General features: G+C 39.7%; 1 protein-coding gene and 1 non-coding gene across 4 annotated transcripts in view; one reads left to right on the plus strand and one right to left on the minus strand.

Moving 5' to 3' along the window:
• MID1 (midline 1) overlaps positions 1-22,945 on the minus strand; it is a 381,356-nt gene that overhangs the window by 140,379 nt on the left and 218,032 nt on the right. The window lies entirely within an intron of this gene.
• TRNAK-CUU (transfer RNA lysine (anticodon CUU)) lies at positions 3,470-3,542 on the plus strand. Its single transcript has one exon. It is a non-coding gene; the product is annotated as a tRNA-Lys (tRNA).

The following is a 22,945-nucleotide window of genomic DNA, read 5'->3' on the forward strand; positions in this document are numbered from 1 at the left end:
GCCACTGAGTCCTGTGAAACCACCCACAGAGGAAAAGTGCTCCAACACTGCCTTCCCTGAATGCTTTTCCAAGTGTATATTCATAGTTCAGTAGGCACTTCCACGTACATTAACAGAACTATTTCTATGTCTATATAAAATCCTATGTATGTCTACAGTGTAATTAGTTCTTGGAGCCATATATAAACATGCATGTGGATACATCTGTACACACCCACACAAATACATGTACAAAAGCACCTTTGCAAAATTCCTTGGGACTTGCTAGTATTCACTCTTCACAAACCTCTGGGTTATAGCATCCCTCCTGCATGAGAAAAACTTTCCTTCCTCTGTGCAAAAACAGAAACCTGTAAATAATTTATATATATTTATATAAATTTATCTATGAAAACCCAAAACAAACAAATGACCAAAAAAATCTGCCACTCATATCTGAAAAGGGTGACCTGGAAATCAGCAAAACCACACAAGAGGTCGTCTCTGAAGGACAAGACCAGTGGAGCTGGATTTTGACAGCAAGAAAATCCCACCTGGAAAACTGTTTGCCTCTTGGGGAAATGTTTTCTTACTTCATTCCTCCAACACTCGTCTGGAAGGCAGAGAAAATGCACATTCTCCCCTTCCCATTTCTTATCACCAGGAGGACAACGTATCAGTAAATAGGTGCTGATGATGGCCAATGTGGCACTGCACAATTTTTCTCTTAAGTTCCATGACACGACACGCACAACTATGCACTCAGGTAATGACAATGTTACATAGGAACTACTTCTTATTGTAAGAAGAAGTAGTTCTTCTTGGGAAGAACTACAAGATTGGGAAATTCTCTCAAATATGAGAGCTCCTTTTCTCAAAAGGAAATCGCTTTTCCTCTCCGTTTCAAAGTTAGCCACACACAAAACCCTAGCGCTCACAAGACCCTGAAGCTACTTTCCGATCTTAAAAAATAAAGTAACCCTGCTTCACAACTCCTGGTTAACTTTTATGAAGAACACATTTTAAACATTTCCCGTGATCACTCAAGCCCTACAGTCAGGGGATGCAGTCTTTTTTTTTTTTTTTTTTTTTAAGGCAACAGAAAGAGGAGGGACTCTTTTGTTCTGAGTTGTTATTGTAAAGCACCACACGAGGGATGGGGAACACGGGAACAGGGCAATGAAAAGGACAAGAGTGCTGACAAACGAAAACAGGATATTAAGAACAGTGTCGGAACTGGGTGTCCCCACAGAACAAAGGCAGGAGGCTTCTTGGGAGAAATCTGAGCAAAAATACCTTGAACTGATTTCAATGCTAATGGATGAACTCGTTTTCCTGGCAGCAAGAGATCTTTAAAGTCTGGGGCAGTAAAATTAGGTTATCATTAACACACACACACAAAGTATCATAAAATTAAAACTGCTTTCAAATCACACTAAATCACCCACTTTTCAACTTGTGATCCACTTCTTGAAAATTCTACATCTATGTTTTGCCCCATCTAAAATAAAATACTCTTACTAACTTAGTATGTATTTCTAAGGAAATCAAATTTTTTGATTAGCATACTCTAACATACATTTTAAAGATAACCTTTAAATAGAGCTTTCCAGAACTCCCAGAGAAGCTAAGGAACGGGTTCTACATTGAGAAATAATCGCTGCAACTAACTTGCTAACATTAACATAACAGCCAGGTTTTGTCAAGTCATGCTTTTATCATCTTATACTTTTCTTCTGACGCAAATTCTGCTAAAGCTGCTAGTAGGACGATGCACTTAAGAAGATCATCGGAGTTTATCTAGTTTATTGGACTTATCACACAATAAGAATTATTATTATTATTATTATTTGCAGTCTCTAAGCTAAAGGGGTTTAGAACAGTAAATAATATACCCTATCTTGCATTGCATCTAAAATTGCAAGCTTTTTCCCTCTTCTCTATGTTCTACTATTCTTCTTTTTTCCTTTCCCCATCCTTTCCTTCTATTGTGAGATGAGAGATGAACCGATAGGCTTTCGTCTTTGAGATCATGCATTTCATCCGCCTTTCTCTTTGACGTGTTGTCAGAAAACTCAGGGTTAAGCCCTGAGCTCAGTTGGCCCAACCGTTCTCGGTCTAGTTTTGGGGTGAGGCCATCGGTGCGGTGTCGTGCAAAGAAACGTGTACCTCAAAACCAGATAAACCTGAGTTCAAACCCTGGCTCTGCCATTTCCTAGCAAAGGCGGGCAGGAGCCAGCTATGCAATGTATCTTACACTCACAGATCCGCTTCCTATCTTCTACAGCTTCCTTATCTGTAAGCTGTGACAATGAGAGCCATCTCGAAGGGTCCTTTGAGGATTAAGTTGTGAAGCAAAGTCTTAAAATTGCCTGGCAAAACTGTAGCTCTCACATCCTTCTTCGCCTCTTGTCCTGAATCACCTCTTCCCACTCTTCTTTCACTAAGTTCATTATCTGTTAATTTTTTAAATTGGAAATCTCTTCAAACCACGTTCGGAAGCAGAAGGGTTACAAATCCATTTATTCATTCAATAACGTTCATTGAGTGTCTTATGTGAAGGAAGAGTATGAGTAATAATTCCTATTATTAATGTTAATTACTCTTTAATAATGGTCTTCACAAAGGCAATCTCATTGATTTCCTAGACTTGGATGTACCTCTATTCATTACCACTGGATCGCCTATCATGATCTTGAGGCTTCAGTTCTCTGCTCCCCAGTGAAGGTCTCCCTTTCCCATATGCATCCTTTGCCAGAATTTGTGATTTTGCAGGAATTAAGGGACCCTGGCATGGGGTGGGGCATGTGAGACCATCAAGAACAGTGAAGGGTTTCAGATTTCTCCTACTTGCAAGCTAATCAGTTAGCCTCCTGGTTTCAGGGGTGCTGGCAGGAGACACGAGACTCCTGAATCAGAAACAAAGAATGTTTTGAGTCAGGGCACGGCAAACAGCGCGTTTCCTGTTCATGTCGGTTCCCCTTGTCCCCAGGTCCCATGGAACAAATGTCCCGGGCGCATGCCGCACACACAGGGGTTTGTATCACAGCTGAGCAACCCCAAGCTTAGGAAACCTGAATCTTTGATGATGCACTGCAAGCAAACAAGCCCAACATTTGCCCTGGAGAGAGTCATGATCTTTATTATAATGGACAACAAACCTGCTTTCTACCCTAGAGGGAGATGCCCTGTCTCTATCTTCCAAGGCTGTTCACTGTACAAACATCCTTGAAAAGATAAGTCTGGAACAAAGGCAGTCAGTACCTCAGCTGACCAGGGGTACAGAAACGTGAGAGATCCATGGAGAATCATTCCCCAAGACACAGCCCCCGTCCCCTCCTGGAGAGCTGGCCAGTAGTTGTCCCTACCATTCAGATCACCACCGGGCTTTCTAGCATTGATGGCAGAAGCAGCTAACTTGACAAGAATGACCTCTGCACCATGGAAGACCACAGGTAAGAGGAGCTCATAAGAAAGTGTTCCAGGGAATTCCCTGGCAGTCCAGTGGTTAGGACTCGGCGCTCTTACTGCCGAGGGCCCGGGTTCAATCCCTGGTTGGGGAACTAAGATCCTCTAAGGTCAGCTGACGATGCACCAGGAAAACTGGCAGAGAGCAGGTACGCCCCACCCATAGGTTTTGCCCAAATACACAGAGCCCTTAATAACTTCCTTATTCGTCCCAAATCAGCCTGTATCTGGTCTGGAACTTCAACTCTTCGCTACTCTTAACCTAAACTCATTTTAAGAGTTTGGAAGAGTTAGCCAGTTTTGTTACTTTTATGACATTAGAAATCCTATACATACATTATTTTGGCTTTCTTTAAGCATTAAAAAATTCTTTTAGAATTACTTTTGGAGTATAACCAGAGAGAAAGTCACTTCTCTGATTATTTTTTCATTCAGCGGGTATTTCTGAGGTTTTGCTGTGTGCCAGGCACTGATGGAGGCCTCAGAGATGCACTGGTGAATATGACAGCAAAGGTCTGCCCTGAGAGAGCTTACATTTTAACGAGAGAAACATAAAATGGACCAGAAAATGGACGAGAAAATATGGTAATTTCAAAGAACCATACATAAAATGAAAGAAACAAAAAGGATGACTTGATAGAAGGCAGAGGGGTGAGTGCAGGTCTGCTTTAGCTAGGAAGATATTTCTGCTCTGACCTGTGTAGGCTTTGCTGATATTTTGGCTTTTTCCTCTGCCCATAAACAAGCAAAGAACATCTTAATTTCAGGATAAAACTTTCCAGCATTTGAGCAGAGACTTGTGCTTTAATTTCCCAAGTTGTTAAATATTTAGTTTCAGATTTCCTTAAGGAATGATTTCTTTTTCAAGGACATTAAAATCCAACTTTGACTATTTCTAACATGAAAAACACAAAGTGATGAATTATTAGAAATCAGTGACCTGTTTGTTTACTTGATCCATGCAGTTTAAGAGAGAAAAGCCACAATCACACTGTGGACCCAAAAAAATAGGAATTATGTAGGGTAATTAGAATTCCCTGAATGTCTGAGTGTTTGGCGGCAGGAAGTTAAACCAAAGTTGAAAGGAACCATGGACATGCAGTTAAGGTTACAGGGAAGGGTGTGAAGGAAATTAATTGGCGCACTTCAAGAGTCATTGCTTTTCTCTGGACTTACCTGTTTTTGGTCTCTCTAGGAGAAGAAATTTCAGAAAGGAAAGGGAAAGAAGTGAGGAAACAGCACAGAGGAAATGAAGAACCAGGGCTTCATGAATGGAGGATCAAAGATGAGTTAATACTAGAACGGTCCCAATGCCTAAGAGCCCTGTTGGGGTCTCACTGACAATAACAGCATTAACAAAAGGTATCTCAACAAAGAAATTCACTGGCTAGGTAGAACTGGAATAGTCATGATCGTTAGAGCCCATCTCTTCAAGAAGAGGCTAGAAGGCTAGAGACACCACAGAGGGAACTGTCATGGAAGAATAAAGAGTTGCTACTGTAGCTATAGCAGAGGCCAAGGCAAGGGTTTGGGGAAGTCTCAGTGGAGACTGTCAACCACTCCACACGGAAACACACAAGAAGGTTTAGGAGAGGATGGAGTGGCGAGTTATAAAGCAAACAATTCTCAGAGAGTGACGTATCCCCAAGCCAAAGGCTTTCTGGCCTAAAAGCCAAGATTTAAACTGTTTCTTTGAAGTCTTGATAATTCTGCAAAAAGAAATATGTAAAACATATACATATTTCTGATCCATATGAAAACAAATCCCATAAATGTTATAAGCCTTCTAATGACTTAAAAAAAAATTCTCTCAAGGCAGGCTAAACTCTGAGATTCTTCTTGCATTATCAAAATATGTTTCCTTGTTATATTCTTGAGGTATTATAAATGTAATTTATAAAACAGGAAGTCACAATATTACCTTGGAATTAATGTCCAATGGTGTGATCTTAGGGTCTTGTTTGTTTGTGGTTTAGGATTATGTGAATCTTAAAGAAAAAAAGGTTCATTGTAAGCTAATAAGTGTGCATTTCATCTTGTACATTTCATCCTTTCATTGGATCAAATTCTGTAAGAAGCTGGCTTTTTGAATATAAGAAAAGGCGACATTCAAAGGACTCAATACTTGAGATGCAATCTAGGGCTTAAAAATTCACTTATGAAAAAAATGTCTAGCTTTGAGAACAGTGACCTTTCCAGGTAGCTAAGCTATCTTCAAGTGGAAATATATTTATTTTGATAATAAATCAAAAACAAGTTTTAACGTCTGATTTATCATCTTTACGGTAAGGATTGCTGGGTCATCCCTTGTTCCGTAGTTTCTTTAGCTTGTCCTTATTTAAATCAACATCCTCTAGATTCAGGGCTTGACTCCAAACAATTCTGCCCGTTGTCTACATCTATTCTTTCCATTACAAATTCCTCCAAGTGACTCTCCCTCATAAATGGATGCAAATATTCCGTTTCACAACTCTATTCATTTTCTTCCTTAGAATACAGATTGGGAAATCGCTCACTCCTGGGGTGCTGGGCAAAAGGTGTAAGACAAGGGTAGTGTGACTTCCCAGAAGGGAGCTTTGTTGTGTCTGAGCCACTGCCAGGCAACCTCTGCCCAACATCAACGGCCAAAACATCACGGCCCAAAGAGGGGTGCTCTGCTCCCCGTGCCCGCCCCAGCCTATCAGCATCCAGAAGCAATTCTTTGCATGGGTGCTTCTTCATCAAGATCCTGACTGGCAGCTCCGAGGATTAAACTCAGGTCCTTTATGCACATTAGCCCCCTGGAGTGTTGAACTCCAAAACCTCTATTTTCTCCCCTGAGTCTACCCTGGAGCTCACAAAACCCTACTTAGCCACTGTGTTACACAGCTTTTCTCATTCTGGGTTAGTAAAAGAAAACAAAACAAAACACCAGACCCTACAACAATCTGATGGAGATGGTAATGATGGAGCGTTTGGGGCGGAGTGGGCAGATTCCAAGTTCTTTCAGAGCTGAGGCTTGGGAACCCATTTCCCTTCTTTATCATTAAGACTTCGCATTCTCATCAGCAGAATCTTGTTGACAATGGCACAAACGATCAACTGGCTGAATGAGAACCGTGTGTTTTGTATGTGTATACGTATACCCATTAAAAAAAAAAAAGACCTCAAAACTAGTGAATGAAAATCAAGACCAGCGTCCTCTTAATCAAGCAGAATTTCCTGCTTAGTGACTGCATTAAAAAAAAAAAAAAAAAAAAAGACCATCTGGCCTCTCCGCTACTTGAGGGTTTTTGCTCCTCACTTCCTGGTTATCTTTAGCAGAACATTATAATTTCACTTATAAATTCTTTTTACCACGATGCCGTTTCCTTCTGTGCACTACTTTAAGAAACAGAGAAGAAAACATTGTTCTATCTCTAGGAAAATAACTCCTCAGTTCTAAATGGCAGGTTTGAACGGGGAAAAGTATACTTGAGAAAGAAAGGGAAGTCAAATCATAGTGAAAGCATTATCTACTCATATTTCTTTAAACATAAACGGCACTGCCAGGGAGCTCTATTTCTCTACAGATGTATAGATGTATATATATGTATCAATGTAGATCGATATATAGTAATAATTAAAGTCCAAAACCAAAAAGCCACCACTGCCCTGCTCATTTGAGGTGTTCCCTGCCCTTAAGCACTCCTCAAGAAATAAGTCAGAAAATGGAAGATGCAGACTATTATATATAGAATGGATAAACAACAAGGTCCTACTGTATAATAGCACTGGGAACTATATTCAATATTCTGTGATAAACCATAGCGGAAAAGAATATGAAAAAGAATGTATATGTACATGTATAACAATTGTTGTACAGCAGAAATTAACACAACACTGTAAATCAACTATACTTCAATAAAATAAATTAAAAGAAAAAGAAAATGGAATTCACTTCTGCGTGGGAACTAAGACTACAATAAAAGTACAGTCAAACTTCAATTAATTGAAATTCTCTGGAAATAGAAGAGTTCTGGTTAATTTAATTTTCTGGTTAGCTGAACTCCAAATAGAAACCTTTTTTTAAAATAAATCCCTGTTGAAGCATTCCTAAAATGCTTGAGTCCACTTTAGTTGCATAACTACCAACCATATACTAGATCTAATTGAAAGATTCTTAGGTAATTCCACATTTTATTGTTCCTTGAGATCATCATTATAAAAAGATCTTTTTTTCCCTTTAATCATAAATAGAGAAGATTTAAGAGATCGAGTTGAATGTATATTTTGTATCCATGACAATCGATTTTCACATTAATCCAAAATATCACCTTTTTTCCTTGGATCTCTTGGAAAAGTATAACATAGAAAACTGTGGTTAATAGACAGGTTTAATTATTTTGGCAAAATTCAGGTAAGCTGAGGTTTCTGCGTGCTTTCGTGCTAAAGGAAACTGACAAAAACTCCTTCTCTACCTGATGTCCAATAAGTATAAAAAATAATTTTTTTTTAATTTTTAAAAAAATTTTATTGGAATATAGTTGATTTACAATGTTGTGTTAAAGTGTACAGCAAAGTGAATCAGTTTATACATATACACATATCCACTCTTCTTTAAAAAAATAATTTTAGGGACCTCCCTGGTGGTCCAGTGGTTAAGACTCCACACTCCCAACGCAGGGGGCCCAGGTTTGATCCCTGGTCAGGGAACTAGATCCCGCATGCCACAACTAAAGATCCCACATGCTGCAACTAAAAGATCCTGCATGCCGCAACTAAGACCCAGAATGGCCAAATAGATAAATAAATATTTTAAAAAATAATTTTAATATAGTACTTCCAAACAATTTTATTAACACAAATTAAAGACCATGTAAATTCCTTTGATGTATATATTTAACCTCACTGAGAAAGCTCTAGGATTTAGGTTTCATAATGGAACATAATGGCGGCTCAAAACTGGTCCCAAATGGCCTTCCACAATGTGGTCACCACCAGCCCAGGCCTCACTTGGGCTCCACGGTCCAATTTCCCTCAGAACTTTACACCGTGCCACCTCAAGCTACAAATAATGACACCATATTGAACCAAATCACTGCCCAACAGAAAGAGACCTCTACTCTTACAGCAGGCTTGCTGCCCTTTGGTGAAGATTATCGTAGAAGGAACTCCTACATTGGGTAGGAGACTGGAAAATGTCAGCTAAGATCATTTCCAATTGCAAATACTTTACACTGTGTGTGGGTGGATAAGACTGGGGTCCTGCTCCTCCCTCCCTTCCTCCCCCTCCCCCTCCCCTCTCCTTCTCTCTCGCCCCCCTCACACCGCTTTTTTGGGGGGAAGGGAGGGGGGTGTTACCATGCGCTCATCCTCCAAGCAGCACAATCTAAAGGCAAAATCTAAAGTGTACTGACATCCTATTATTTGTCAGGAACTCTGTTAGCTACTGGGCACACAGAAGGATTTTTATAAAGATTTCCATAAAGGACCGAATGAAGCTGAAGGGATCAGCCATATCTCACTTATGGACCTACAAAACATCTCCTTATAGGTATTGATAGATCAATGATGCCAAAATTTAGCGGCAGTATTTTGAAAATGGTACAGTCGTTATACCCTAAAAATAGGAATTTATTGTAAGGCACAAATATACCCATTTATGTATTAATTTTACCAACTAATATATCTTTGGCACAAATAAATTGAGTATACACTGAGGATATGTGTATTGAGTATATATATTTTATCAATAGATCTTAATCTAAAACTCAGTGGAGACCTTGCCCATGATCAATGGAGTTTTCTTCTTGCTCATTTTGCCTTCTATCTATACTGTCTTGTCTCAGTATCTTTTCACAAAGTCTTGCCTTGAAGAAGGGTAACAACGCCCAAAACATAGGCACTTTTTTTTTCCTAAGGGCCCCTCAAGGAATACAATAGACCTAAAACCTTGGAGAGTTCTGCAGAGACTTTCTAAACTGGGAGACTCAAAAGCAGTGTTAAGGGACCTGAGGGCAATTCTGCTCCAACATCTGTCACCACAGAGATTTCCAGGTTGACTGGGTTGATATGACGTCCAAGGGTCTGGGCACGTGGCCCCATCGCATTGAGAACCACCAAACACCCTTCCAGGTCATTTTTAGACGCAGCATCAGGAAGTCCTGTAGACTGTTACCAACTAACTCGATGCGAAGTTGCTCTTTCATTAAATACTTAAATGGCTTCCTTAGAAAGGGGCAAAAAGGTCTCATGCTGCATTACTCAGTTAACTATTACACCCTAAGAGACAGGGTCCTTGTATTGAGTCTTCACTGCACGAAACAAAGAACATCTGTAAAAGGAATTAACTTAATGGAAATAATATTTATTTGGGGGAGCTGGAGACTTCCAGACAATAATAAAGAATGCATTAATACACCTAACACCCAAATGGTTGACAGGTAATGCAATTTACGTAAGGTTTCCTTTGAGTTTCCTCTTTTCAACCATTCCTTCATATACCCATTGCTGACATTTTTTTTTTAAATACCAGCAATTTGTGGAATACTTTATATAAATTGTCTCTAATCCCTACCCGATCCCTAAATAGTCGGTATCATTTCCCCCATTCTGCAGATGGTGAAACTGAGGCTCAGAATTAAGGCATCGTGCCCCGGGCCACACGGCTGGCACAGGGCAGAGTCCAGTTTAGAATCTGGGTTTTTCTGACTCTTAAAGATCACTTTCCTCAGGAACATGTTGCTGCTATGTCCGCAAGGAGTCCGAAGTTTCTGATGTACAAATGTAAAGAAAATTTGGATGCTGTAAATTCGGGTAGGGCTTCAACTACTTCTGAACTTTAATAAAAGACGACTAATACTGAAGCATTGGTCGTGCGTCTTCACCAGGAGCCAGTCAGGAATTTCACAAGCTCAGCACTCCCCAGTCGCCCTTAGAAGGACTGACATCTGGATCGTATTGGCAAGTCGGTGCTTTAAACATGAGAGAATATTAGGACAAAAACCTAACACTGAATTACTTCCACGAGTTCACGCACCAGTATCTCCCCAAGTACTTTCTTTTTTAATATATAACCAGCTTGTCATCCATCCTTCCTACGCAGTGAACAATGGCTGTGACCTCCCAGTTAGCAAGTTCACAGGAGAAATATATCAGTTATAATTAATGTTTACTAGAATAAATGTAAATATTTAAAAACACACAACTGTTCTAAGCACATGTGATTTCCATTTTATTTTATGAAACACTAAAAATCCACTTGTCCGTCCCATTAATTATAACCTGCTCTCAGCCCTGACCTGTACATAACTCCCTCTGACGTAAACTGGGACCAGGCGCTCAGGATGGAAGCAGCCTATACGCCAACTGGGCTACAAAATGTCAAGTTCCCAAAGCTCTCGAAAGTGGAACCTGACGTTTTTCTAAGATTAGAGGCAGTTGATGAATTTAAGAAGAGGGCTTAAAAACTCACCACAGTTAAATCCTACAGTAAGTCCTGAAATATCCAAAATAAACAGGACTAAGGGGGCTCCGGGGACACCAAAACCTCACGAAAAGAGAAGAAACACTCTCTAGTAGGTGGTATTTCTTTGCAGAAAATAATGTACATGCGTTCAAGCAGCATTAAGAAGAATGCAACAATAAACCTGGAGGCATGAGGCCCTCTTGAGATCTAAAGGAGTCATGAATGGACCATGCAAAAAATTTCTCCTTCTGCTACATATGAATGATTGCGTTTACACTGCCTATTCATCCTAAATGTTGAAGGCAAAAAAGAAGAGAATGGATTACCCTTCTAATAGTACCTTTCTTGACACAATTATAACATGGATTCATTTATAAAATTCCCCCAAAGCAAAATGCCTGGAAGAGAATCTAACCCCTAAGAAGCAACATTTGGTAGATCGATCTTCCCAGCCATCTTTCTATACATCTTATCCGCAAAAATGGGATCAGACTTCACATTTGATTTTGCAAGTTGGTACATTAGATATAAAAGATTGGGTGATTTTTCATGTTCAGAGACCCTTCTGATTCCTCAACACTAATCTTAAGTACCTTTTAGTACAACTGAAGTATTACTGCCACTTGCCAAATCAAACAGACCGTGTAAACTGAAGATTTAACAATAGTAAAATGTGAGCAATTTCTTTCTTCCCATTACAACATGCATTGTAAGCGAGGGAGATACTGCCCCTGGGGAAAGAAAATTAGTTCTTGGTGGCAAAAGATCTTCCTCTTTTGATGGACAAAGCACAGATATACGTAAATAGATATACGATATAGTTGTACTATTAAAATTTCATGGAGGGGGCAATTAGGACAAAAATGTTTTAAAAGGCTCCATGGCGGATCAGTAACGAAAAGAGGTTGTGAAAACACTGCACTACAGCATCAGACTTGTAAATAGGGGCCTTTACATTGCTGGAATTCAAAAGATGAATTTTTCCATTTTAAATGTCTCACCCTTGAATGAATTCCAGCCCATTTCCGAGTTGGAGAAACCAAGGTTCCAAGAAGCCGACCTTTACAGAGTTGACTTTCTGCGATACGCCTACGGTCAGCTCATGTTATATCTGCCACGTTCTGACTAATGACTCAGTGGGGTCTGGATTAGGAGGCACATGTTGGGTGAGAAGATGCTTTGAAGACAGATGAACAGATCATCTCTGAAAGGCCTAGGACGGGGGGAGTCTGCGTTTCAACACTTATGAGCTCTTGCTCTGTGCTGCCCTCTTGTGCTGTCTGGGCCTCCAACACGTCTTTTCCCAGTAACCTTAAGATGCCCCAGATCGATGGACCATCTGTCCTCCAGTGTTTCACGGCACCCGCACCCAGGAGGAGGTCACAGAGAGAACGCCCAAAGACATAGATTTCCTTGCAGGAAGAAGCAAGTGTGTCGGGGAAGAAGGAAAAGCCATAGCGTTTCCAAGCTGAAAATCTTCATCACTTTCTGTGGGAGACAGAACGCCAAAAACGGTGGCATTCTTGCCTTAATCCCCAGAACCTATGAACATGAGATATCACTGCCCTGATTGTGCTGTGTTATACACAGCACAGTTGACGTTAGGGGAAGATGATCCAGATGGGCCTGACCTGACCACATGGGCCCTTAAAAGCTGAAAGCTTTTTCCACTTGACGGCAGGAGAATTTAGAGAGATCCTACAGGTGCGAAAGACTCAATGTGCCACTGCTGCTTTGAGAATGGATGGCCACGTGAGAAGGAACGTAGGTGGCCCCTAGGAAGAAAGAGTGGACCCCAGTTGATAGCTGTCAAGTAAATGGAGAGTTCATTTCTCCAACTGCAAGAAAATGAATTTTGCCAACAACTGGAGTGAGCTCGGCAGGAGATTCTCCCCCAGGGCCTCCAGATCAGAGCCTAGCATGGCCAACACCTTGATTTCAGCTTCATGAGACCCTGAGCAGAGAACACAGCGGGCCACCCAGACTTGTGACCTACAGAACCATGAGCTAACAAATGGGTGTGGTAATTTGTTACGCAGCCATAGTAAGCTAATACAACTTCCCTTCGTCTACTCTACAATCATACCAATGGGTGGCAGCCTGGCAATATCTGTCTCCTAGGTCACAGACCCCGGTCAGTGACATCAGTTCAAATAAAGTTTCCAATCTTGGGACTCTCAGACTGTCTCAACCCTTTGAGAATCTACAGTCAATCCTGCCTAAGGGATCAACTGTCCCTTAGGCAAGGGACAATTGATCCCTGCCCTGATCAAATGTCCCTTAGGAAGATTTTCATCACCTTCCACTTAATGATCAAGTATCAAGTTCTCGGTGCTCACCCGCCTTCCCACCCTCCACCACCTGGTTTACTGAGTGTTTAGCATCTTTTCCAGCTCATCCATCCATCTGATGTACTTCACTTGAATTGTCTTTTAACTGCTTAGAACTTTTTTCCTACACCTAGAATGTTTCATCCACTTCACTAAGTCCCCAATGACTTCATTTTCCTATAATGGGTTGCTCAAAGGATTAAGTCAGAATACTCTTCCACGCCTTCATTTTCCGTAGGAAAACTAGAAGCAGTGATTGTTAAGTCATATGCCAAGGTACAAAGAGTAAGAAGGGGATTAGGCAACAGACGTGGCTGAACTTGAAGTTTTCTCAGTACAATCATCCCTCAGTATCCAAGGGGGGTTGATTCCAGGACCCTGTAGCAAAATCCACAAATGCTCAAGTTCCTTATTTAAAATGGCCCATTTTTTGCATATAACTTACTGCACAACTTCCGTATACTTTCAGTCATCTCTAGATTACATATAATACCGAATACAATACAAATGCTATGTAAATAGTGGCAAATACAATGTAAATGCTACATAAATAGTTGCCTGCGAGGCAAGTTCAAGTTTTGCTCTTTGGAACCTTCCGGAATTTTCTTTTTTCAGAATATTTTCAATCTGCAGTTGGCTGAACCCACAGATGATGGACGACGAGTGGATGCCGACAGTATTTCATCACCTCTTGTACCTGCTGCATGTTTTAAATCTTTCTAGGCCTCATCTTCCTCGTTTGTAAAAGAGTAATAGTAATATTTAACTCATAAAGCTGCAAGGAGGAAAAAAACGGTGACAGCCCATATAACAGAAACTGGATTATGCAAAAAGTTAAATATCACCGTGAAATGAACTCGGGTAATAGCTTGCATAAAATACTTTCAATTTTTCAGGAGGTAGCTTTGTAAATGATCTCTTTATCTCTTCTATTATTACAAGAACAAAGTCACAGTTAACCTTCTTTAAGGCAGACTTTAGCCTTGACAATAGACTATGGTATGATGTGGAAATCATTACATTTGCCCTTAGGATGCCGCATTCATTACTGACCAATAACAACAAAAGAGTTTTAGGATCAGGAAGAAAGTTCTGCAGCTGTTACATTTGTTAGGATATTTCTGTTGGTTCTCCTGTAAAGTTCAGTAAACCACAAGCCCCCTGAGGACAGTACCCATGTTCAATTCATCTTGCACATCTACAAGGTCTGCTGAGAACTATGGCCTCAGCAGGCACTTGACTTATTTATGCACCAAAAGAAATCAGTTAAAAGAGTGAAATTTAAGCAGAAAACTGTGGTGAGCTCAAAAATTGATTTTTTTCCTGAATTTTCTTATTTACGATCTTAGTCAATATGGGTTTCACTTTCCTTCAAATTAACAGATCTCAATACTTCTATGACAGAACCAAGGAGGGTTATTTGGGGGCGGGGGGTGCAGGAAGTGGGCCAGACCTCCCCCAGGTCTCCATGGTCTTCAGCTTCTGACTTGCGCTCAAATCAGAAAATAAACTGTCTTCTTCCTTTTCCATATCCAGCCCATCACCCAGGAAGTATTTCCAGTGTATTTCTAATGGCCACATCCTGTAGGAGCCATCTAATACCAACTGCTCCTTCGCGGATTGGAACACTGGGGACTTCACGTCCAGATTTAAGGACACTTGCAGAAGAGCTATTCTTTCTGTAAATCACTTGTTATTAAAATAACAATGGATGCACTCATTAGTCAAAGATCACCCTTCTGGAAGTGTATCAAATGCAGATAAACTATAAAGAAGCATTGTTGATAGTTTCTTTTTAAAAATGTGAACTTAATGAATAACTTTGTTGTTAAAATTCAGCAGCCAGGGGCAATGAAAAACTCCCAGGACTTTAAATTCACGGCCTTGGCAGACTTCTCAATGGCCTATGTTCAAGATATCCATAGCTTCCCTGACTTAAAAAATCTCAAAACCACACAAGGTAGCATTATTATAGTCTAAACACACTTTAGAAAAGATACTATTTGCTGATTTTTCTTTATTTGCTAACAAGTCTCTCAATAGCTCGGCCTTCATACAGGTGGCATTATTTGCTGCTTTAAGGTGTGTACACTGGCTTAAGGAATGTAACATGCATTGCTTCACAACAAAGTGCTGATTAATCCTAGCACCTTTCTAACCCATTACCCTGGAGTCTGCCAACTTCGGCCGAGGCCAAATCTAGTCTTCTGCTTGTTTTCTGTGGCCTACAAGCTACAAGTGGTCTTTACGTTCTTAGGTGGTTAAAAAAAAATCAAAAGAATAATATTTTGTGACCCAGGAAAATGATATGAAATTCCAATTTCAGAGTCGACAAAAAGCTTTCTTGGAGCACAGTCACCTCCAATTGCTTACCAATTGTTTATGGCTGAGTTGAGTAGCTCTGACAGAGACTGCATGACCCTCAAAGCCCAGAATATTTACTATCTGGCCTTTACGAATAAGCGTGCTGAACCCTGGCCTAGATTTATGTGGTATGAGAATGGTGCAAACAGCCCAAAACTTTGCCCCCCTAGGAGTTCGAGTCTGTCCATAGATCCTGGAAGTCTCATGACCTAGCTGAGCACTACTGCCCTTGTTACACTTAAACACACACACACACTTTTTCCTAATTTGGGGGGAATGAGGAAGGAAGAAAGTAACCAACAGCAGGGTCAACCTCCAGTCTCTATGGTTGTGGGAATATTCTGCTTATACCCTTCAGAGAGACAGAATAGGAGTATTTTAAAATCCGGGAGAAAATCTACCAAACAATTAGCAAGTGGTTCCTGACCTTTTAACCACTACCATCCCCCTTCCCTTGTTTAAGGGGAGGAGGGGTAGTGGTTATCTTTGTTAAAAACAGCTTCATTGAAATATAATTCACATATCACAAACTCAACCATGTAACGTGTACAATTCAGTGGGTTTCAGTGTCTTCGCAGAGATATGCAACCATCACCACTAATTCCAGAACACCGGCATCACCCCCAAAAAGAAACGTCCCACCCAGTAGCAGTCACGTCCCATTCTCCCCTCCTCCCAGCTCCTGACAACCGCTAACCTACTTTCTGTTTCTATAAAATTTGCTTATTCTGCACATCTCATAAATACGTCATTCAATATGTGGCCCTTTATGGCTGGCTTCTCTCACTTAGCATAATATATTTAAAAGCCTCTTCACTTTTAACTTCACACATCCCCCGGTTTAGAAGTATCTGATGAAAATAATCACTTTTAAGTAATGACTATCCAATTTCCTTTGAGTTTTTTGAAATGAGGAAAGTAGCCCACAAACTTTTCTTACAGGCCAAAGGGACGCCCGTGAGTCTCAGCAATGCCATTCAGGGCATTAGTCGGCCTCTATACGCTCATCCTACCATTTACCCAATAAATATTTGTAGAGCATCTGGTATATGCCGAGTACTGTGCTAAATGGGGAACAAAGACATGCCCCCGAGTTTCAGATCTACGTCTTCACAACCTTACTTTTCATTAGATACTGGCTTGATCTGTCAACCCTTACATATCGTATTGCCAACACACTGTGTGTATTTTCCAGAGTGTTAGTCTTTCATATAAAAATGATGTAATTTCTTAAGGGGCTCTAAATAAAATTTGGCCTTCAACTTGCCAAATAGCTGAAGAAAGCTCCTGATACCTCACGCACTCTTCTTTTCCTACACATCAGCCCCCTATTTTCTTCTCTTCCATCTTAGGACTCCTTTATTTGATTAATATTTTCACTCCTGTAATACACATCAACACGATATTGCAAATGTCCATGGAGTTATCAGACAAGCAAAGGAATAAAATTCAAACCTTGCCCATTACTGATTTTTTTCTTAGTACCTAAATGCCGGCCATCATGTTATTGCTCGCTCACTAGTAAAGACTCAGAATTTCCATTCCAGAAGTAAGCTAGGCAAAGTCCCTATAATCCAGACAGCGAGAAGTGAAAATACTGGTCTTAAGGTCACTGGGTATTGGAAGCCAAATGGTACCTCTTTCCTCCAATCAGGTGAGTCTTTCCCATGGACAGATCATTTAACTGTTGGGCATTTGTACTTATGAACATTGCTTGCTCCTAAAGGATACAGTCCAAATCAAACACATCTGGGCATATTTAACCTAGAAAAATGCCCCCAGAAGGTCTTGTTAGCTTTGTCTTTGAAGTGCTGTCAGAGAACAGAGTAACTGCAGGTGTTCTGTGCTGTGTAGAAGGGCAATCAGGAGACACACACAGATTTCACCTATGGACAAACTGTACCCGCAAATGCTGTCCCAAATTGGAATGGACCTCGGCAGAACCCCCTGCCGTGTAAGCATTCCTGGGGCCCTTAGATGTTGGTGATATTACAGGAATTCAAATTGCATCAGGTTTGAAGAGGTGGACCAGACCTTTCACTCGCAGGGATGTAGATTCTCTGGCGAGGCTGTGATAGGAACCCATGCGGAGAGATTTTTAGCTTAAAGCAGCTATGATGGTTCAACCCCAAAGATCCGGGTATGTTTTCGAAAGTGATAATGATGAGGTCTCAATGTCAATGGTAACATAATCTTTAAACGATTTATGCAGCAATTTAGCAAATGAAAAGGAGAGCATTAGTTAACATTTATAGGTAAGTGTTGGAGATTCTTAACCTGTCCAGATAGTATTATATTCTTTCTTAAACAAATATCATACGATATCACTTATATGTGGAATCTAAAAAAATGATACAAATGAACTTATTTACAAAACATGAAACAGACTCACAGACTTAGAAAACAGACTTATGGGTACCAAAGGGGAAAGGTGAGGTTACCACCTATGGTTACCAAAGGGGAAAGGTGAGGGAGGGGATAAATTAGGAGTTTGGGATGAACATACACAAACACTCCTATATATAAAATAGAATATCAACAAGGACCTACTGTATAGCACAGGGAACTCTACTAAATACTCTGAAATAACCTATATGGGCAAAGAATCTGGAAAAGAATAGGTATATGTATAACTAAATCACTCTGCTGTACACCTGAAATTAACACAATATTGCAAATCAACTATACTCCAACATAAAATAAAAAATTTAAAACAGAACAAAAAACAAACAAACAAAAAAGATATTTGGGCAAAGGCCAAAAGTAGTCTTTGGGAATTAAAAAGAAAAAATATATTCATATATATAAATCTGAATGATAAATGCTTACTCTTTATACAGAGATTCTTAAAATGATCATTAGACAAGAGCTCCATGAGAAAACTTGAAATTTAAAAACATAAGGCAGTATGTATTTTTAACAAGAAAATTAGGAACCATAGGGAAGACTCTACCTTGACATTAATTATGAAGAACACAATAATTTAAAATCTAGTGGCACGCCATTGCCTTAGGCTGGAACTAATCCGAAGTATTCTTCATTTCTTGATATTACATTTTCTACCCTTGGTTCAAAATTAAAAACCTCGAAACTCTTGTACACTAGTACAATAAAATGCTTTTAGAAGGCTTTGTTACCAGGAAAAAAAAAATGAATTACTTCTGCTATATACATGTTTAAGACTGACAATTGTTTTCTTATATTAAATATTACTTTCTTATCCTGTTATAACTTGAGGGGCTCCAATGAGGTTTAGTACCAGCTAGAGTATTTGAAAATCCCCACAGCTTCCGTGATGATGTTCCATTACATGGGTCATTTTATCCCAAATAACCAGTAAGTTCCATTTAAAAACTTCACTTTCCATTCATTAATTCAGTAATCCATCCATTCAACAGGTAGATAAATAAGCTTTGTGCTACGCATTGGGGAAAATTCCACTGTACAGGTTTCAAGGACTCAGTTCAAAGAGGTGTTTAGGGGCCTCCCTGGTGGCGCAGTGGTTAAGAATCCGCCTGCCAATGTAGGGGACACGGGTTCGAGCCCTGGTCCAGGAAGGTCCCACATGACACAGAGCAACTAAGCCCGTGCGCCACAACTACTGAGCCTGAGCTCTAGAGCCCGCAAGCCACAACTACTGAGCCCGTGCGCCACAACTACTGAAGCCCACGCGCCTAGAGCCCGCGCACCGCAACGAAGAGTAGCCCCCGCTCGCCGCAACTAGAGAAAGCCCGTGGGCAGCAACGAAGACCCATCGCAGCCAAAAATAAATGAAATAAAATAAATTTTTTTAAAAAGGGGCGTTTAAAAGAAATGCCAAAAATTAAAGGCTTTTTTTTTCTTTACCGACATTTTATGGATTTGAGTGAATGTTCAGCTGCTGTGATAACCTCAGCAAATCGATCACGATTTGTAAGAAGATATTGTACCCCTAAAAGGTCACCTTATATATAAAGGAAGAAGGGAAGGCAAATATGAGCACGATTGGGGACCAAGGTCACATTATTAGGTTTATCCCATGATACTGTACCTTTAAAATAGAGCTTGTCAGGCAATAATGGAAATTAGAAAGATGTTATTTTGGATCCAGCAACCTTTGCTACATAACTCCAAAAATAAATGAACCTCTTGCTCTGCTCATAAGGACTGTGTAGGAAACGGAAGCGTGCATAAAGTCACCATAACATAGATCTTAAATGAAGTTAAATGAAGGATGCCTGAAGTTATAATGTTATAACTTCATTGAGGCTTTCTGAAAGAATACTACATGAAGAAAACTGGTATCATTTCCTACAAGAAGGGCGATTTTAGCCTATATAGTAATTTGTATTCTCACTTTAGAAGTAAAAATTCCTCTATATAATCCTATAAACAAAGGAGGATCATTTTCTTAGCTCATATGGATATAATATTTCTTCCTCTAAAGCCTTCTCTCAACATAATCTACAAAGCCCTTTGGACAGTTTTTAAATAGAGTCAAGCATTTTTGAGTATTATTTGTCATACTATGAAACAAATACATTTGCAAATGTATTCTATTATTTGGGGAGTCAATCTGCTTTCCAGTGTATTTTTCTTGGTAAATTTTCTTATTAAAACTCATACACTCCCAATAGCCTTTGCTGTATTTAAGCATCACTTGAGTTTAGTCTGCGGGGAACATAAGTGCACAGAAAAGAACAAGGACACTTCAGGACACACCTTCATCTAGAAATAGCGATATCTCCAGGCAGTTTATAAATCTCTACTCCTGAGAAAGGAAGGCTTCAGCATTCCTGGGGGATTTGTGTTATAATACAGCTCAATGGCATAATTTACAGGCACGGCCATAATAGCTGTGAATTAATGGTAACTACTGTCCAAATCCTTGAGCACACTGTAACAACTTACATTCTGTTACTAACAAAATGAGGGAAGGGTGAAAAATAAAGTGCAATTTAAATTGTATAACTGATACAGGAATATTTAATTTTCACATGAGGTTACAGTTTATCCTTTTCTCAGGCACTTTGTAATTTATATGTACATAAAAAATATATATTTTAATTCTAATACTGATAAGAATCTACCACTAATAGTATTTCATACAGTGATTATTTTTTACTATCTTTTAATTCTAAAATAGAAAAATATATTTATGTAATATATTAAGATATAATAAATATAAAGTATACTTTTACCCTGTAAATATAATTTAAAGGAAAAAATGTAGTATTATAAATAATAAATTGTTTTCACCATATAATTTAAATTTTAAAAACAGACTGCATTTTCTCTTGCCTGTTTTAAAGTTTTTAAATGCCTTAAAACCTCTACCAATGGAGAATTAAGAGAAACAAGTCAGAGGAAGATCCAGTATTGTGCCAATTTCTCAATAAAATTTTCTATGCACATACAGATATAACTCATTTTATAAAGATATTTTATTATCTATCCAATTTTATACCTGTTAAGATAATCATGATATCCAGCGTAAGTGATAAAACATCAATACGAAGTAAAACAAAACCACACTTGCATGAAGTCTTATTTTAATTTTGTGTGTTCAATTCGTATTTTAAAGTATTGAGTATAAGCTATTTAAGAAACAAGGGCTGTTATCTTCCTCCATTAACCACTAAGCTTCAGCCATAATGTGGAAAAACAAATTTGAAGAGATTAGTGTTATCACCAGTGCCCAGATGGGCACCCAAACCTGGGATATAGGCCCATTTGGGTGTGAGAATTTTACCTGGGAGATACGAACACGCCTACATTGGATTATGAAGCATTTCTTCACCTTTTAAAAACCTATACAAATGAGATACCACTATACACTTACTAGAATGGCTAAAATAAAAATAGGGTCAACAACTAAAGCTGGGGAGGATGCAGAAAACCTGGATCACGGATACTGTGCTGGTGGGTATGTACAATGGTTCGGCCACTCTGCAAAACTGTTTGGCAGTTTATTACAAAACGAAATATGTATTTACCCACGTGACCCAGCAATTACACTCCATGGTCACTTATTCCAAAGAAACGGAAATTCATGGTAACACAAAATTCTGTACACAAATGCTCATAGCAGTTTTATCTGTAATAGCCCCAAGCTAGAAACAACCCAAATACCCTTCAACAGGGTGAATGGTTCAACTGTGGTACATCCATACGATGGAATACTACTCAGTAATGAAAAGGATCAAACTGCTGATAGATACAACAACTTGGATGAACCTCCAGAGAATTATGCTGAGTGGGAAAAAAAAGCCAATCTTATATATGATTACATTTATATAATATTCTTGAAGGGTCAAAATTATAGAGATGGAGATCAGATTATTGGTTGCCAGGGGTTAAAGATGGGGGATGGGGTGGGTGAAGAGTGCATAGCACCTCCTTGTACATTGTTTTGCAATTTCCTATAGCTCTAGAATTATTTTAAAATAGAAAAAAAAAATTTAAACCATATTCCTTTATCAGCAGAGCCCTGGGAAACAAGAGCATCCAAATAGCCACGTTCACAGTTGTAGGGTTGGTCAGTTTTATGGTCTCAGCTCTCAGTCGTGCCAATTCTAGGCACCATGCCCTGTAAAATACATTCTTTTCCATTTCTACCTTTTGTAGTATTTACTGTTCTGCTTAGTATCTCATTTTTGCTTCAAGGATATAAATACATAAACATGAGTATAAATGTAATTTCATTTCTGAGATAGTTTTAAATATAAGGTATGTAATATGTACAAGATTTTAACCATTCTAAAGAATAAAATAGATGAAGAGGAAAAGCTTTCTTGGATGATGCTATGTGACAAAGACTTTCCTTGACCAAACTTTAGTCAGGCTCCTCTGACCTCTCCTCTTCACTAGGCCTCAACCTTGGCCTCTGTCCTGGCTGTGCCTGCACAGCCCACTGCTAGCAAGAATCCTGTGCTAAGTCAGTGTAGAGGTAATCCTCCACCCTTGATATCTGGTCACTGCGGCCTGTCTCCAGTAAGAATCCTGTTAGGTTGGTTTAGCAAGAATTCCCCTAACCCTTGATGTCTCCTCTTAGTTATTTTCCATCCACTGATCCCCTCGCTCTGCTCCTTGGCTATAAATTCCCAGCTGTCTCTGTTGTGTTCAGAGTTGAGTCCAACCTCCCTCCCCTACGGCTACTGCAGTAGTCCTGAATAAAGTCTTCCTTACTGTTTTAACAAGTGTCAGAATAATTTTCTTAGGCTTCCCTGGTGATGCAGTGGTTAAGAATCCGCCTGCCAATGCAGGGGACACGGGTTCGAGCCCTGGTTCAGGAAGATGCCACGTGCGGTGGAGCAACTAAGCCCGTGCGCCACAACTACTGAGCCTGCGCTCTAGAGCCCACAAGCCACAACTACTGAGCCCGCACGCCACAGCT

This window comes from Balaenoptera acutorostrata, chromosome X, assembly GCF_949987535.1.
Source record: "Balaenoptera acutorostrata chromosome X, mBalAcu1.1, whole genome shotgun sequence".
NCBI classification, from domain to species: Eukaryota; Metazoa; Chordata; class Mammalia; order Artiodactyla; family Balaenopteridae; genus Balaenoptera; species Balaenoptera acutorostrata.